General features: G+C 41.2%; 1 pseudogene; it reads left to right on the forward strand.

Moving 5' to 3' along the window:
• The first annotated feature begins 4,452 nt into the window (after positions 1 to 4,452).
• The window catches only part of LOC115849907 (RING finger protein 11-like), a 54,283-nt pseudogene continuing 42,783 nt past the window's right edge, over positions 4,453 to 15,952 (forward strand).

Genomic DNA, 15,952 nt, shown 5'->3' on the forward strand with positions numbered 1-15,952 from the left:
TCTTCAAGGCTCATCCTTGCTGTAGCACATGCCAGGATTTCCTTCTCTTTCAAGTCTGAACAATAGTCAACAGTATGCATAAACTACATTCTGTTTATCCTTTCTTCCTTGGATAGACACCTAGGTTACCCCCACCTCCTGGCTACTGTTAAAAATGCTGCCAGAACATAGGTGTACAAGTGGCTGTTCAAGTCCCTACTCCAACCTCTTTTGGGTATATACCCAGAAGTGGAACTGCTGGATGACATGGCAATCGGTGTACAATTTTTGAGGACTAGACAGTCCTCCAGAGCCACTGCACCATTTCATAGTCCCATCAGCAAAGCACAAGGACTCCAATTTCTGCGTATCTTTGCCAACACCTGCCATTGTGTTTTGTTTCAACAACAGCCATCCCAAGTGTGTGAGGTGACATGCCATCCTGCTCTCAGTCTGAATTTCCCTAAAGATTAGTGATATTTAATATCCTCTCATATGCTCATGCACTACCCGTACATCCTCTTTGGAGAAATGTCCACTCAATTCCCTTATATTTAATTGGACTGCCCTGTATTTTTATTGCTGAAGTGTAGGACATCTTTTGGTATTCTGGGTATCAATCCCTTATGCAGTATATGATTTGCAAATATTTTCTCCCATTCTGTAGATTACATCTTCACTCTGTTGATAGTGTCCTTGGATGCACAAAAGTTTTAAATTTTGATGAAGTCCAACTTATCTATTTTTTCTCTTGCTGCCTGAGCTTTCGGTGTCATATCCAATAAACCATGATCAAATCCAATGTCATGAAATTTTGCCATGTTTTCTTCTAAGAGTTTGATAGTTTTAGCTTTTACATTTAGGTCTTTGATCCATTTTCAGTTAACTTTTATATATGTTAAGAGCATAACTTCCTTTCTTAATGCATGTAGATCATCTACTTCTCCCAAAACCACTTGTTGAAAAGATGTTTCTTTCCCCATTGAATAGTCTTGGCATCCTTGTTAAAAACCAGTTGACTACTTCAGGTCCCTTTAAATTCCATGTTAACATTAGGATGGGTTTTTCTATTTCTGCAAAAAAAAAAAATCATTGTGATTTTAATCGGTATTGCATTGAATCTGTAGTTTACTCTGGGTAGTGTTGACATTTTAGCAATATTGAATATCCCAATCAATGAATATGGGACATCTCGCCATTTATTTGTGTCTTTTTAAAATTTGTTTCTTTAATTTCAGTGTAAATATTTTTTCTATTTGGTTAAGTTTATTCCTAAGTATTTTATTCTTTTTGACGCTATTGTAAATTGAATGGTTTTCTTAATTTCCTTTTTGATTGTTCATCATTAGCATACAGAAATGCAACTAATTTTCGTTGTTGATTTTGTATCCTATAACTTTGCTGAGTTCATTTATTAGTTCCGTTTCTTCTCTTTTTGGGGGTGTAATTGTTTTGGTTTTCTACATATAATGTCATGTCATCTGTGAACAGAGATAAGATTAATTCTTCCTTTCTGATTTGGAACGTTTAACTTTCTTTTTCTTGTCTAACTGCCCAGGTTGACTTCCAGGACTATGTTGAATATAAGTGTTGAAAAAGAACATTCTTGTTTTGTTCTTGATATTAAGAGAAAAAGTTTTCAATCTTTTATCATTGAGTATGAAGTTAGCTATGAGTTTTTCATATACGGCCTTTATTATGTTGAGGTGATTTCCTTCTATTCCTAGTTTTTAGAGTGTCTTTATCATGAAATGTGTTAAATTTTGTCAAATGCTCTTTCTTAATGCATTGAGATGATCATGTGTTTTGTTCTGGTTTGGTTTGTTTTTTCTGCTAATGTGATGTATGAATATTACATTGATTGATTTTCATATGCTGAACCACCCTTGCATTCCAGGAATAAATCCCACTTGGTCATGGTGTAAGTAAACAGAATGTTTATGGGGAAATTTAACAAATATTTTTAAATTATAAAAATGTTCAAATATTTACAAAAGAAGAAAGGTCAATAAATCTTATGAATTCTTCATCTAGCTTAAAAAAAACATGTTTTAAATCTATCCCCTAATATTTATTCTTTAAACCAAACAACTTTAAAGTTAATATGAATCTCAAAAATAGTAATAAAAATATTTCTTACATAAACACAATCACATTAGCACTTGTTACAAATTTAATTATTTATTAATGTCATGTAATAATATTCAATTCATAATCAATTTCCTTTACCTTCTAAGAAATGTATTTTCACAGTTTTTGATCACATCAGAATTTTAAAAAATCACGCAAAATCCTCCATTTTAATTTTTTTCAATTCTATTAAAATTTTAAAGAAATGTAGGCAATTATTCTATAGTACACTCCAAAGTTTGGATTTTATTGATTGCTTCCTTATGAGGTAGTTTAACTTTTTCCCTGTTCTCCATATTTTCTCAATATTTTAGTTAGATATAATGGTTTGAATATATTAAACTTCAAAAATTTTGTCAAGAATACTGTGTAGGGCTTCCCTGGCGGCGCAGTGTTGAGAATCTGCCTGCCAATGCAGGGGACACGAGTTCGAGCCCTGGTCTGGGAAGATCCCACATGCTGCGGAGCAACTAGGCCCGTGAGCCACAGCTACTGAGCCTGCGCGTCTGGAGCCTGTGCTCCACAACAAGAGAGGCAGCGATAGCGAGAGGCGCACACACCGCGATGAAGAGTGGCCCCTGCTTGCCACAACTGGAGAAAGCCCTCGCACAGAAACGAAGACTCAACACAGCCAAAAATAAATAAATAAACATTAAAAAAAAAAGAATACTGTGTACATAATTTTGGGTGATTCAGTTGCATAACATGGAGAAGCATAGTATGTTTGTTTGTCTCAGGACTAGTGATTCTAATCAGGAATAAGTCTAGATTAGTTAAGGCCTGAAGCTTTTACACTTTGAAGTCTCTTCTTTAACAAAAAGGCTACAGAATTACAAAAAAAGTGACAAATGTAAATGTTTAGTTAGAATAGTAAAGAAATTACAGACACAAAAATTAAAATTCGTAAAACCTAACTAATTTCTTCAAACATCATACAGTTCTGGCCCCTCCCAGAGCTTGGAAGTGACATATGCAAATAAGGGAACCTGAAGCTGAAGCTTAATTACCTTCATGGTAACCTGCTTCTGATACTAAGATTGATTACTGCATTCCAGTCATGACATAACTCCTTCTTTATAATTCTTCCCATTAGCATTCCACCTTAGTACAATGGTAATAGCCATTATGACTGTTGCCTAAATCCATTATTTCAATATAGATTGCAAAAAGTTATTTAAATTTGATCATTTCTTCTCCATTTTTGAGATAGAATTCATTTTTAAGAACAGTGACCCTCAGAGCTATTTGACTATCTAAAATACAGTTCCTACCATAAAGATAGTAAAATGTGTATTTCCTTACCATTATCTCTTTTGAGAGTAATGAGTTGATGTTTAAGCAAACTCTAATGATTTTATCATTTTGATATGTTACTTTTTTCTTCTTTTTATCACTATCTCTATGAAACAGCATGTTCACCTTTATAATATGTATACTATATATATACACATACATACATGTATACAATATATACACACAAATATATAGGCTTGTATGTATACTGTATATAGTACTTACACATATACTACAAACGCATGCACATATAAACATATGTGTATACATATATATATAATATCTATACACACATATACAAATTAATAGGCTTGTATATATTCAATATTTTTACATATATAGTTTCGTTTTAAGGAGTTGACTCTTGTGACCGTGAGGCAGGCAAGTCAGGGCAGGACTCTGGGCTGGAGACACAGGGAAGAGCTGATGTGCCAAGTCCATTGGAGGAACACTTCCCTCTTTCTAGGGCACCTCATTTTTCTCTCCAGTCCTTCAACTGATGGACGAGGCCCACCCACGCCGCGGCATTGACAATCTCCTTTACGCAAAGTGGACCAATTTCCGTGTTAATTTCTTCTGAAAAATACCTTCCTGGCCACATCTGGAATAATGTTTGTGGTTGCCGGGGCCCCACGCAGTGCGCACATGAGATTAACCATCCCCGTGGCGATGATGACACTTTATTTTCTCCCTTGACCATTGTCACTACTATTCCAATTAAAATGGCAGTGCTATGAAGGCAGGGCATTTCCTTTTTTGCCAGTACTGAGCGTCCGCGGTCTGGTGCCTAGCATAGGCTAAATTCACGGCATTTTTGTGAACAGAAGCCCGGATTCCAGCTGTCATATTTAATAGGAATTATAGTCTTATTATTGGGGGGAAGGGGGGTGTGTCACGGTACGTCGAGGGCGGGAGTCGAACCCGCCATCACTGGCCCTGAGGGGGTTTTCCCGGGTCCCCACTTCGGGCCGGTGGGTGTGGCCAGGGACAGCCGATGACGTGCGTACGTGCGTGCGTACGTGCGTGCGTGCGCGCGCGAGAGCGTGCGAGTCCACGGGGCGGGCCGCCCGCGCGGGGAGTGTTTTAGTCCGGCCCCCGGCTCATTGTGCTCGCCTCATGCCGGCCCGAGTTCGCAGCAGCGCTGGAGGCCCCGGGCCTGTGACCACAAAGAGGGAGCCGGGGGCCGGGCGGGAGCGCGGCGGCGGCAGCTGAGGCCCAGGCCAGGCCCCCTCCCCTCAGCCTCCCGCCTGCCCGTCTGCCCCGCCCCCGCCGGCGGCGCCGCGCCCCTCCTCCAACCGCCCGAGTAGCGCGGTGCGGGGGCCGCGCGCGAAGACATGGGGGAGAAGCTGGAGCTGAGGCTGGAGTCGCTCTTGGGGACCGAGCCCGCCGTCTACCCGTGGCAGCTGCCGGTCTATGTAAGTGCCGCCCGTCCCCTCCTCCCGGAAACCCGTCCCTCTTCCCCCACGGCGCGCGCTGAGCCCACCGAGAAACGGAGCGACTCGAGTCGCCAGACCCTCTTTGGAGCCCCCCCTTCCCGCCCCGCCGTGGTTCTCCGCGGCAGTTTCCAGCCCCCGCGCGCAGGGTGGGCAGAGGGGAGCCGGCGCCGGCCGGGGGCGCCGACTCGGCCGCGGGGACCCCGCGCTTCCGAGGGGCGCCTGAGCCGCTCTGCAGTTGGCTCTGCAGGGCTGGGGACCCCGGTTCCCCCGGCCCTGGACTGCCGGCGGGCTTGCCCTTCTGTACTTTAGGATCTGACATGTAGGGTTTCTTTTTCCTGGTAGTTTATTCTTAGCGCTGTCAACGTGCTTAGTTTTTTTTTTTATTTTTCAGGGCACCCTTTCCTCCCTCTCTCCAGTTTTTTTGTGTTTCTGTTTTGTTTTGTTTTAGTTAGGCATTTTGTCCCTCTGATCTTGAGTGGGTGGGCTGGCAGGACACTTGGAGAGGAGGCGTTCTGTCCCCTGACCTTGAGTGGCCTTTGGAAAATGACAGGCCAGACGGAAATGTACACAGGCGTCCGGTGATTCCAGAAATGCAGGGTGTCGGGCTAGGTGGGCGCCCGGCCTCTCGTCCCCCGTGGCGGCGTGGTGCGCGTGTTCCTTGTTTCAGGGTTTACGCCTGGGCCCCGCAGCCCACCTTCCGAAGGGAAAGCGCAGCGGGCGCCTTGGGCCGGCGCCTTTGGGGCGCCCTTTCGTGCCCTCGGCTTGCGGGGGACCGTCCTCCAGGCGACCCGGCCCTCGCGCGGGCTCCGTGTGTGTCAGTTTGTGGAAAGTGTGTCGCGGCCGGGGTCGGGGTCGGGACGCTGGGACCGCCTGGGAGCCGATGTTGACTCCCGGGCCCCGGTTCTCCGCAGTCATTTGAGGTCCGAGGGTTTCCAGCCCGCCACCGCGCACTGGCGCTTTCTATTTTTGCCCTTTCTGTGCCCGGAGGCGCGGCTGAGCCTGGGCTCTGGCTTTTCCGGTTGGGTAACTCCGGGTGGCCCTGGTGGGCGGCCTGAGCAGTGGGCAGGGCGGGGAGACATCCCAGGGGAGGGAAACTGAAAGTGGGGAGATCCTTCAGAAGTCCAGCTGATCCACTTGCCTCCCCGCCCCTCTTAGTGCACTTGTCATGCACGGGTTGGCTGGCCGGCGCATTTTTCAAAATGTAATCATTTGTTTACCCTTAGTAGCCGTGAAGCATAGTTCACTTGTAGTGCACAGTTGTAGGAGTTTTGACAGATGATCGCCGTCAGGCGGCAGAGCAATCCTCTCATCCCTTTTGCTGCCCTTTGGCGCCAGCGCGCCTCTAGCTTCTTGGCCGCTAATCTCCTGTCTGTCCCTAAGGTTTTGGCTTTTCCAGAAAGCCAGATAAACGGAACAACAGCATGTAGCTTTTTGATTCTGGCTGCTTTAGCTCAGTAAAACCATGCGAGATCCATCCCGGGTTTTTTTGTTGTTGTTGTTGTTTTAAACATTGATTTAGTTAGTTATTTACTTGGCTGTGCCGGGTCTTAGTTGCGGCACATGGGATCTTCATTGGCGCGTACGGTATGTTGTCGTTGCAGCGTGCGGGATCTAGTTCCCTGAGCAGGGATGGACCCCGGGCCCCCTGCATTGGGAGTGCGGAGTCTTAGCCACTGGACCACCAGGGAAGTCCGTCATCCCTGTTGTTGCGGGTATGAGAAGCCACTCCTTTTTCTGGCTGTGTTGTATTCCATGTTCCGTTTGTCCATTCGCCTGTGGGTGGCAGGACTTGTGGGATGTTTCCAGTTTTGAGGGGATCAGGAATAAAGCTGCTGTAAACATCCCAGGGCAGGTTTCCATGTGAACTTGGGTTTTTACCTCACTTGAGAAAATACTCAGGAGTGGGACTGGGATCTGTGCTAAGTGTATGTTTAACAACTCTTCTGCATCTTAGAAATTGGTATTTTTGAGTATTGGAAGAGTTTAGAAATGCACTGTGACCCAGCACCCAGGCACTTGAAACGAAGTTGAAAGTTCATCTGGAGATGGTCACGTTGTCCCCGTCTCTGTCTTTTATTCGAGGCAGAGCAAGGCCACAGATTTGTAACCCTTGTAAGGAAGGCCTCGTGTGTCCAGGCCCTGGCAGGACCTGGCTTTCTAGTGGTGGGCGGTTCTGAAGTGGAGAGGGCGTCTTTCCCTTGCTGGCCAGACCTCGCTTGGCAGGGTGCGGGGTGTGCTGCCTGCCTGGTTGGGCGCTCTTTCTGCCGGTCAGCAGCCGTTCCTGGTGTGTCTGTCCTACTACCAGGCAGGCGGTCAGGGGCCCTAGTGAAGTGTTCAGCGAGGCGCAGCCTTTCCAAAGCTTTGCGGGTAATGTCTGCTACCCTCCCATTTCCCTGCTGAGGAATTTTGCTTTCTCATGGGAAGTGAGGGGGCAGTACTTTATAAGAGTTCATATTTTGTGATGACTCGATGCTGAATACGTTAAGAAAATGGGCTCCTTCCAGAAGCTTAACTTCTTAGAAGGTCGGATTACTCATGTGACCGCACGTTTGAAATGAGTGAGCTTGTTTGTTCATTGATTCATTCATTCTGCAAGCACTTCCTGGATATTTAGAGTGAGTGTTCCAGGGGGCGCGGAGGACAGTAGACAGTATTCTTTTTTTTTTTGATTTTTGAATTTAATTTAATTTATTTTTTTATACAGCACGTTCTTATTAGTCATCAGTTTTATACACATCAGTGTATACATGTCAATCCGACTCGCCCAGTTCAGCACACCACCATCCCCACCCCACCCCACCCCACCCCCCGCGGCTTTCCCCACTTGGTGTCCATACATTTGTTCTCTACATCTGTGTCTGTATTTCTGCCCTGCAAACCGGTTCATCTGTACCATTTTTCTAAGTTCCACATACCTGCGTTAACGTACGATATTTGTTTTTCTCTTTCTGACTTACTTCACTCTGTATGACAGTCTCTAGATCCATCCACGTCTCAACAAATGACTCAATTTCATTCCTTTTTATGGCTGAGTAATATTCCATTGTGTATATGTACCACCACTTCTTTATCTATTCGTCTGTCAATGGGCATTTAGGTTGCTTCCATGACCTGGCTATTGTAAATAGTGCTGCAGTGAACATTGGGGTGCGTGTGTCTTTTTGAATTATGGTTTTCTCTGGGTATATGCCCAGTAGTGGGATTGCTGGATCATATAGTAATTCTATTTTTGGTTTTTTAGGGAACCTCCATACTGTTCTCCATAGTGGCTGTATCAATTTACATTCCCACCAGCAGAGCAAGAGGGTGCAAGAAGCTAACCTTTTAGCTTCTTTTTGTTCCTTGATTGTAGTTAAGCTTCATCTTGCCTCAGGGCTTTTGTATTTGTTTTTCCCATGTTTTGGAAATAGTATTTCCAGAAAAATTGTCCATAAATGATTCCTTTCTATTCTTTGGCACTCATCTCTTAAAGATATTTTTTCCTTGATTGTCCTACCGGCCTAACTTAGTCCCAATTTATCAGATTACCTTACTTCTTTCACAGAATAATCATAAAAACAAATATTATCTTTGGTGTCTCTTTGTATTTAGATGAACTTCTTCCCAAAGAACTCAAGCCCCACAGTGACAGAGGTTGTTACCTTTCTTATCCCTTATTCTGTGTCTTAGAACTGTGTCTGGCATGTAGTAATCACTCGAGGTCTGTTGACTGTGTAAAGAATATGTGAGTAGATGAACAGATTTGGAGTTATTTAAGGTCGCTCTTAATGATGGCTGGTGTTGGTGATTAAATTAAAATTGTAGGTTTTAGAGTTGGAAGTGATCTTGCTGAGTCTCAGAGCTACGGCAAAACTCTCCCTACTGTAGCATCCCTGACAGATGATCAAGTCTGAGCTTGAATGACTGTATATGAAAGACCCTAACCAGGGCAACCTCGTAGCTTTCTTCAAGCAGCTCACAGCCTTCCATGGGAGTTTGCTCCCTATTAGTCAGCTGTAATTAGGAGAAAACGGTTTGATTTACCCAGAATCATCTTCTCTCAGTCTCCTTGTTCTAGTTCCTAGAGAATAGACAGGACAGAGTTTCCTCTAAATTGCATCCTTTGGGTTTGCACTCCTGCTTGTAACAAAATAAGCACCATGCTATGGCAAAATTCCCCTTGATTGTCTGCCACTTGTTGCTACATTCCTTGTTAGTGTTTAGAAATAATTTGTCTTAATGTTCCACATTATAATTGATGGAGTACAGAAGTAAAAGAGATCTCGGGGTTATGTCAGAAGCAATCAGACAGATATTTTAACTTACCCTTTTAATGTATTTAATGCTGACACTGTGAGGAATTGAGCAGTATAGTCACCGCGTTATTGCCATTGCTGAAAAAATGTCTTTATGGTGAAATTTATGGTCACTTTGAAAGCATTAGCTGATGGGGGAATTGTCAGCTACATCTTAGAGCGCTGAGCATTTCTCAAAAAGTTGTGATATGAAACACCCCTGCCTTTTCTTGTATTTCTGTGACATTCACCTACTTCACAAAAAGCATTCGTCATATTCCTGAAATAATGATGGGCTTAGTTGAGATTCTTTTGGGTCCTAAGGGACCAACATGTGTGCATAATAGTGTCGAGTAACACAGAGCCTGGATGTTTGGCTCCAGACTGAAAGCCCCATGGAGTTGTTTTTTCACATCTGTTCACCAATGTGTATGAATGGGAGAAAACCAAAGTTCTGGTTTGTTTGATCAAGGGGAGCCACACTCCTTTTACTTTTGCTGTGACAAACAAGTAAAGAGGTGTAAAATATCTGATAAGAGCCTCTTAAGGTTTGGTAGAATGCTTAAGTGGGATGTAGAGAATATAAAACAAAAAGAAAAGCAAGTGAGTACTGCTGGCAAACTTTTTCAAGGACAGCTAACAAATTAATAATAGTAGTAACAACAATAGTAAGATTGATTTTCAAAGACTTAAGAGTGGCATGGATTCCTAACCACTCTACATGTATTAACTCCACGCCACAGCCCTGTAAAATGGGTGAGGTTATTAAGCCCTTGATTTTCAAAGAGGAAGTGGAACACAAAGAAGTACCACTCCTGAACTCCCACCACTAATAAGTGGTGGAGCTGGGGAAAAAAGATCCAGGCAAATTAATTTTAGAGTTAGTGCTCTTCACCCGTAGGTTATATCCCACAGGTAATATTTTCACATTTTGAAATCACTTTACAAATACTATTTTTACCCCTAAAGTACACAGGGAATACCCAGGGAAATTGGCATTCTAATTATTTTTATATCTTTGCCAATAATCTGTTAACTTTTGGCAGTTCAGTATCCTTCCCCAACTTTTTTTTTTTTTTTCTTCCCCAACTTCTTAAAAATTCAGCCTACAATCCAAAAAAGTAAGGGCTAGTGAAAAGAAATGTCTTGTAAATCCAGTTCAAGAGAGCAACTAAAAACTAAGGCCCCCCCAAGGATGGAAAAGAGAAAGCACAAGAAAAGAAGAGACAAGAAGCCCAAACCCTATGATTAAGCTCCACGTTGTTAGGTAAAGGGGCATTTAATTAATGCTTCTTTAATACCGTGTGTACAGAGTCATGGCTCTACAGAAGCCAAGGAGTCTCCCTTTCATCACTGATTCATGGTATGCACCTGGCAGGGTCACTTCGTTCTTTGAGCCTCAAAGCTTTTCATGAAGACACTGAGGGAAATGGAAAAAGGTTAGCTCTCACAAGCCAGCTCTCATGTTCTCTCGTGTTACCTGTGAGCCTAGGTAAGTGCCAAATGTCTTTAACATGACAGATTATATTTTTTCTTAACCATTTCTCTTCTCCTGATATTTACGTAATTTCTAATACATAGTAGAATAGTAGAAAAGAAAACATACTACACTAAAAAGTAACCGACACACTAACTTTCCATTCTCATTTCACTGCCAATTCAGCCAGATGCCTTCTGTAGAATTCTGATGCAGACCATGAAAACACACTGTAAGTGTTCCAGTCTTTTCCATATTTGGTAGTCCTGTGATTTCCATTGGCAGAACTATCTTGGACTGGCATCTGAAAATCTATCAAAAAGAAATTAAGTAATAGGAATTCATATCAATGGTATTGGAGAAAGAAATCCTTGAACTTATCTTACTGTGTGAACCTTCATCCATGTACAAAATCAACAAGAAAGTTTAAACTTTAAAGGCAACATATTCCCATGAATATAAGGGAGAACATAACACAAATAATATACAATGCTAACATTATGTACATACACATATATACAAGTGGTCTTGAAATATATTCCCAGATATTAATTGGATTAAAGTTTGGGGCATTAAAGCATATTTTCTCCTAGAGAGCATTATTCTTTAAGGCACATATAGACACACATAGCTGCCCTGCTGGCCTCTCACAGTTTCAGTAGATTCCACTCATGTCCCCAGTTCATTTCCCCATATATTTATTCTCGGATTAGTGATTTTTGAATAGGTGTTCCTCTCTTTAGAAATACCTGTGCCATGACCGCAGAGTACTCAGATTTCTTTTTGGCATTTGGTGGCAGATGATGGGGAAAGTGACGAGTTGTATGACAGGAGAGGTACAAGGTGAACCTTAGAGTAACTAAGACTTTATGTGTAGTTCTTAATCCCAAAAGAAAAAGAGAAGGATAGCAGCGGAAGTCATTGGAATAAAGGATCTCTGAGATGAATCAGCATTAGAATAATTCATTGGTTACTGACTGTCCAGTCAGTTTAGGTTATAAGGTATTCCTGAGTGACTGCATCACTTTATGAAAGGTTCTACCTAACTATAGCTTTCTTTTGCTGGAATTAGTTTATATGGCAATAATATGCATAGAGAATGGCAATAGTGAATTCATGTCTTCCCCAAATTGAAGACACTCGTTAAGGTACAAGTTTACCCAAGCCTGCAAATGATTTATCCATACTATACTAACTGAGACTGTGTCTTACCATTCTTGTTTGTTAAAGGAGATAACAAGCCTAACTTTGAGTAATAGCAGGATACTTAGAAAATACTTTCAGGTTAAGTTTTGTAAACAAAGTTCAGTGTTTACCCACCAAAAGCAAATCAGCTCATTTAGTGTTGCAGGAAATGCCTTCATACTTTTTCACTGCCACTAAAGCAATTTAAAACACCTGTTGGATATATTCCCTCCTAGAATGCCATTTGTACACTTATTCCTAATAGGGCCTGTTATTTTAAATGCAAACTCGTATTATAAGGCTCAGAATTGATACTCAGTATTTTTAGTGATCACATGGTTTAGGGTTCTCAGATTTGGACTCAGACTTGCATTTCAAGCATTGCAATGTGGGCCTGTTAAATGATTTCCTTGCAACCAGGAAAAATTGTTTATCTGAATCTAAAGTCCAATTAAAGAAATGTGATAGTGGTGATAGTGGTTGATGAAGCCGACTAGCATAGCAGCTAGGGCAATTATAGACAAGTTACATTTAACCTCTCTGTGCCTCAGTGTCTTCCTCTGAAACTGAGTTTCTTCATCAATGGGGATAGATACTGGTACCAATCTGACAGAGTTATTGTAAGAAATGAAGGAGTTCACAAATTTCCTAAAGACTTAATGTTTGGCTTGTCGTTACTAAATGCTGGTAATTATTAGTAAAACAATATCCCTCTATTATTTATTATATCAAAATAATAATGATAAGAGCCTGTTATTTTAGTAGTTCGATTTTTTGGTCATATAGTTTAGACTAACTCATATTGTTTAAATGTGAAACCAAGAAGAAGAACAGTTCTGTTTTGTTTTTCTTAACCTGGTCAAGGAACCCAAATCACCTAATTCAGAAATGTTTCTAACTTGGCATCTGCTTTTAATCTGTCACAGCCAGAGAAAGTTTAATGTCTCAGAAAGTGACAGCCTTGTATTTGTGTAGCATAAAAAAGAAGATACATGCTAGATAACATATATACCCCTTATCATAGTCATGCCACATGTAATGCAACACTATTCCTGCTGGGTTCAAGCATTGTGATCCAGAGCCTGCCATTGCCTATTATCAGGAGCAGGAAAGCGTAAGAACCGTATGTGTTTGCCCTTAAGTTGGTCTACAACACAGATACTGTCAATCAGCCTCTGATAGTACCCTCCCCGTGGACAACCTTCTGTGCCCTTTTGAGCAGGCTCAGATGGAGTCTACCATCAGTGTGGTGGGACTTCAGTTCGCCTCAAGTGTGTCCAAGTTGAAGGGTGGAATTAACAAATACTAACCAAATTTGTGGCTGTCCAAACTAGGAAAATAGTTAAAGAATCAGGACATGAAGAATCAGGCAAATACTCATTTGGTGTCAACCCAATAAAAAAGCTTCATGGTGAGAAAAAAGTTGCCAAAGATGAAAGCCCAGAATAGTGCTACCTTAGCCTAACCACAGTGTCAAAGCAGATGACACACATACACACAAACACAAAAGGAAGCCCTCTTCACACTAATGCCCCCAAATCCTTTATGGGGCTTCAGATTGAGCAGATTAGGTAGATAGATGGTTGTCATTTATGGACTGGGTCCACCTAACAAGACTGGTTACTAACAGAATATCTCTGTTTTGTCATTTAATAGACATCCCAAACTTAATATACCTTGCAATCAAATACACACATAGTCGCTCATGCTTTTCCTGTAGACTTTACAAAACAGAAAAGCGCAGCTCCATTCTTCCTGGTGCTCAGTTACAAAATGTGATTCATCTTTGACGTTTTTCTTTCTCTCTCCTTTCACATCCAATACACAAGCAAAATGTGTCAGCCCTATCTTTGAGATAGAACCAGAATTTGACAGTTTCTCGATTTTTCCACTGTTACCACTCAGGATTAAGATTTCGTTGTCTGTCATCTTAATTATTATCCCTCTGAACTGTGTCCTTAACATAGTGGCCGGAGAACACTTTGAGAATCTAAGTCAGAAGAATTATGTGACTTCAGTGTCTTCCCCTTCATCATAGTTGAAGCTGAAGTTCTTAAAATGCTGGAAAGTTGCCAAATGATTACCCTCCACATTATATATTTGATCTCATGTCCTCCACCTCTACTCCTTGCTCACTCTTTTGCAAACACCTTATACTCTTTAGTCCTTGATGTTCAACAAGTATAGTAGGAAGACATTTTCACTTGCTGTTCCCTTTACCTGAATTGCTGTTGTCTTTACTATCTACAGTACTCATCCACTCACTTTTTTAGGTCTTTTCTCAAATATCACCGTCTCCATTATGAGGCCTTGCTTGCATTCCCTGTAATAACCTACAGCCCCACTAATACACCCTACCTCCTTAGAAGCCTCCCTTCTGCTGTAGAATCTGTTGAATGAATGAATGGAGTGAGCTATATCTAATTTCCATAAAATTAAACATCAACCGTGAACACTTGTTGAGAGACAGATTCAGGGTATAAAGAATAAAAAAAGTGTAAATTCAGGCCTTAGCATTCACCATCCATCCCCTCAGGGTTCTGCTATGGTGTATCTTTGAATAAAGAGCACAATTTGATAAGACTAATTAATAGCTTAAATTCGTTAGAATCCCAAACCTTTTATAGTAGAAATGTGATAAAAATGGTGTCAGAGATTCTCAACAAAATGTTAGTGAATTGAAGCCACAAAAGTATAAAAACAATTATATACCATGACCAAATGGGATTTGTGTCAGGTACGTAAGGCTGGTTCAACATTTGAAAATTAATTAATATAATCCAACCAAGACAAATAAAGGAAAAAAACATATAAATACATGCAGAAGAAGCATTTGACAAAATCCAGCATGCACTCATGAGAAAAACTCTCAGTAAACTAGGAATAGAGAGGACTTCCTTAACTTGATAAATACGATCTACAAAAAAACCAATAGCTAACATCATACTTCCTGGAGAGAAACTCAATGCTTTCCCACTAAGATTAAGCACAAGGCAAGGATATCCTCCTTTATTATAACTTTTCAATATTGTGCTGCAAGTCCTTGCTAATGCAATAAGGCAAGAAAAGGAAATAAAAGGTGTACATATTGAGAACGAAGACATAAACCTGTCTTTGTTCACAGGTGACATGGTCATCTATGTAGAAAATCTTAAAGAGTTGACCCAAAACTCCTGTAACTAATAAGTGATTATAGCAAGGTTGCAGGATCCAAGGTTAATATACAAAAGGCAATTGCTTTCCTATATACCAATAATGAACAAGTGGAATAGGTTTAAAACAAACCGACACTATTTACATTAGCATTGCCAAAAATGTAATACTTCTGTATAAATCTAATAAAATATGTACAACCTCTATAGGAGGAAAACTACAAAACCATGATGAATGAAGTCAAAGAATAAATAAATGGAGAATTATTGCATGTTCATGAATAGGAAGACTCAGTATTATCAAAATGTCAGTTCTTTCTGACTTAATCTATAGAAATTCAGTGCAATCCCAATAAAAATCCCAGCAAGTTATTTTATGGATATTGGCAAACTGATTCTAAAGTCCATATGAAGAGGCAAGAGACCCAGAATAGCTATCACCTCATTGAAGGACACAGTTGAAGGAATGACACTACTCAACTTGAAGACTTACTATGAAGGTGCAGTAATCAAGACAGGGTGGTATTGGTGAAACAACAAATAGATCAGTGGAACAGAATAAAGAGCCCCAAAATAGACCCACATAAATACAATCAACTGATCTTTGGCAAAAGAACAAAGACAATACAATGGAGCAAAGATGGTCTTTTCATCAAATAGTGCTGAAACAACTGGATGTCCATAGTTAAAAAAAAAAAAATCGAGACACAGACTTTATATCCTTCATAAAAATTAACTCAAAATGAACCACGGACCTAAATGTAAAACACAAAACTGTAAAACTCCCAGAAGATAGCATAGGAGAAAACCTAGATGACCTTGGGTATGGCAATGACTTTTAAAATATAACACCAAAGGCACATTCCATGAAAGAACTGATAAGCTAGACTTCATTAAAATAGAAAATTTCTGCTCTCTGAAAATCACTATCAAGATAATGAAAAGACAAGCCACAGAGTGGGAGAAAGCATTTGTGAAAGACGCATCTTGTTAGGGTAAAGTGGCAACTTGCAAGCTTCTTACATG

The sequence above is a fragment of the Globicephala melas genome, chromosome 6 (genome assembly GCF_963455315.2).
Source record: "Globicephala melas chromosome 6, mGloMel1.2, whole genome shotgun sequence".
In the NCBI taxonomy this organism is placed as follows: Eukaryota; Metazoa; Chordata; class Mammalia; order Artiodactyla; family Delphinidae; genus Globicephala; species Globicephala melas.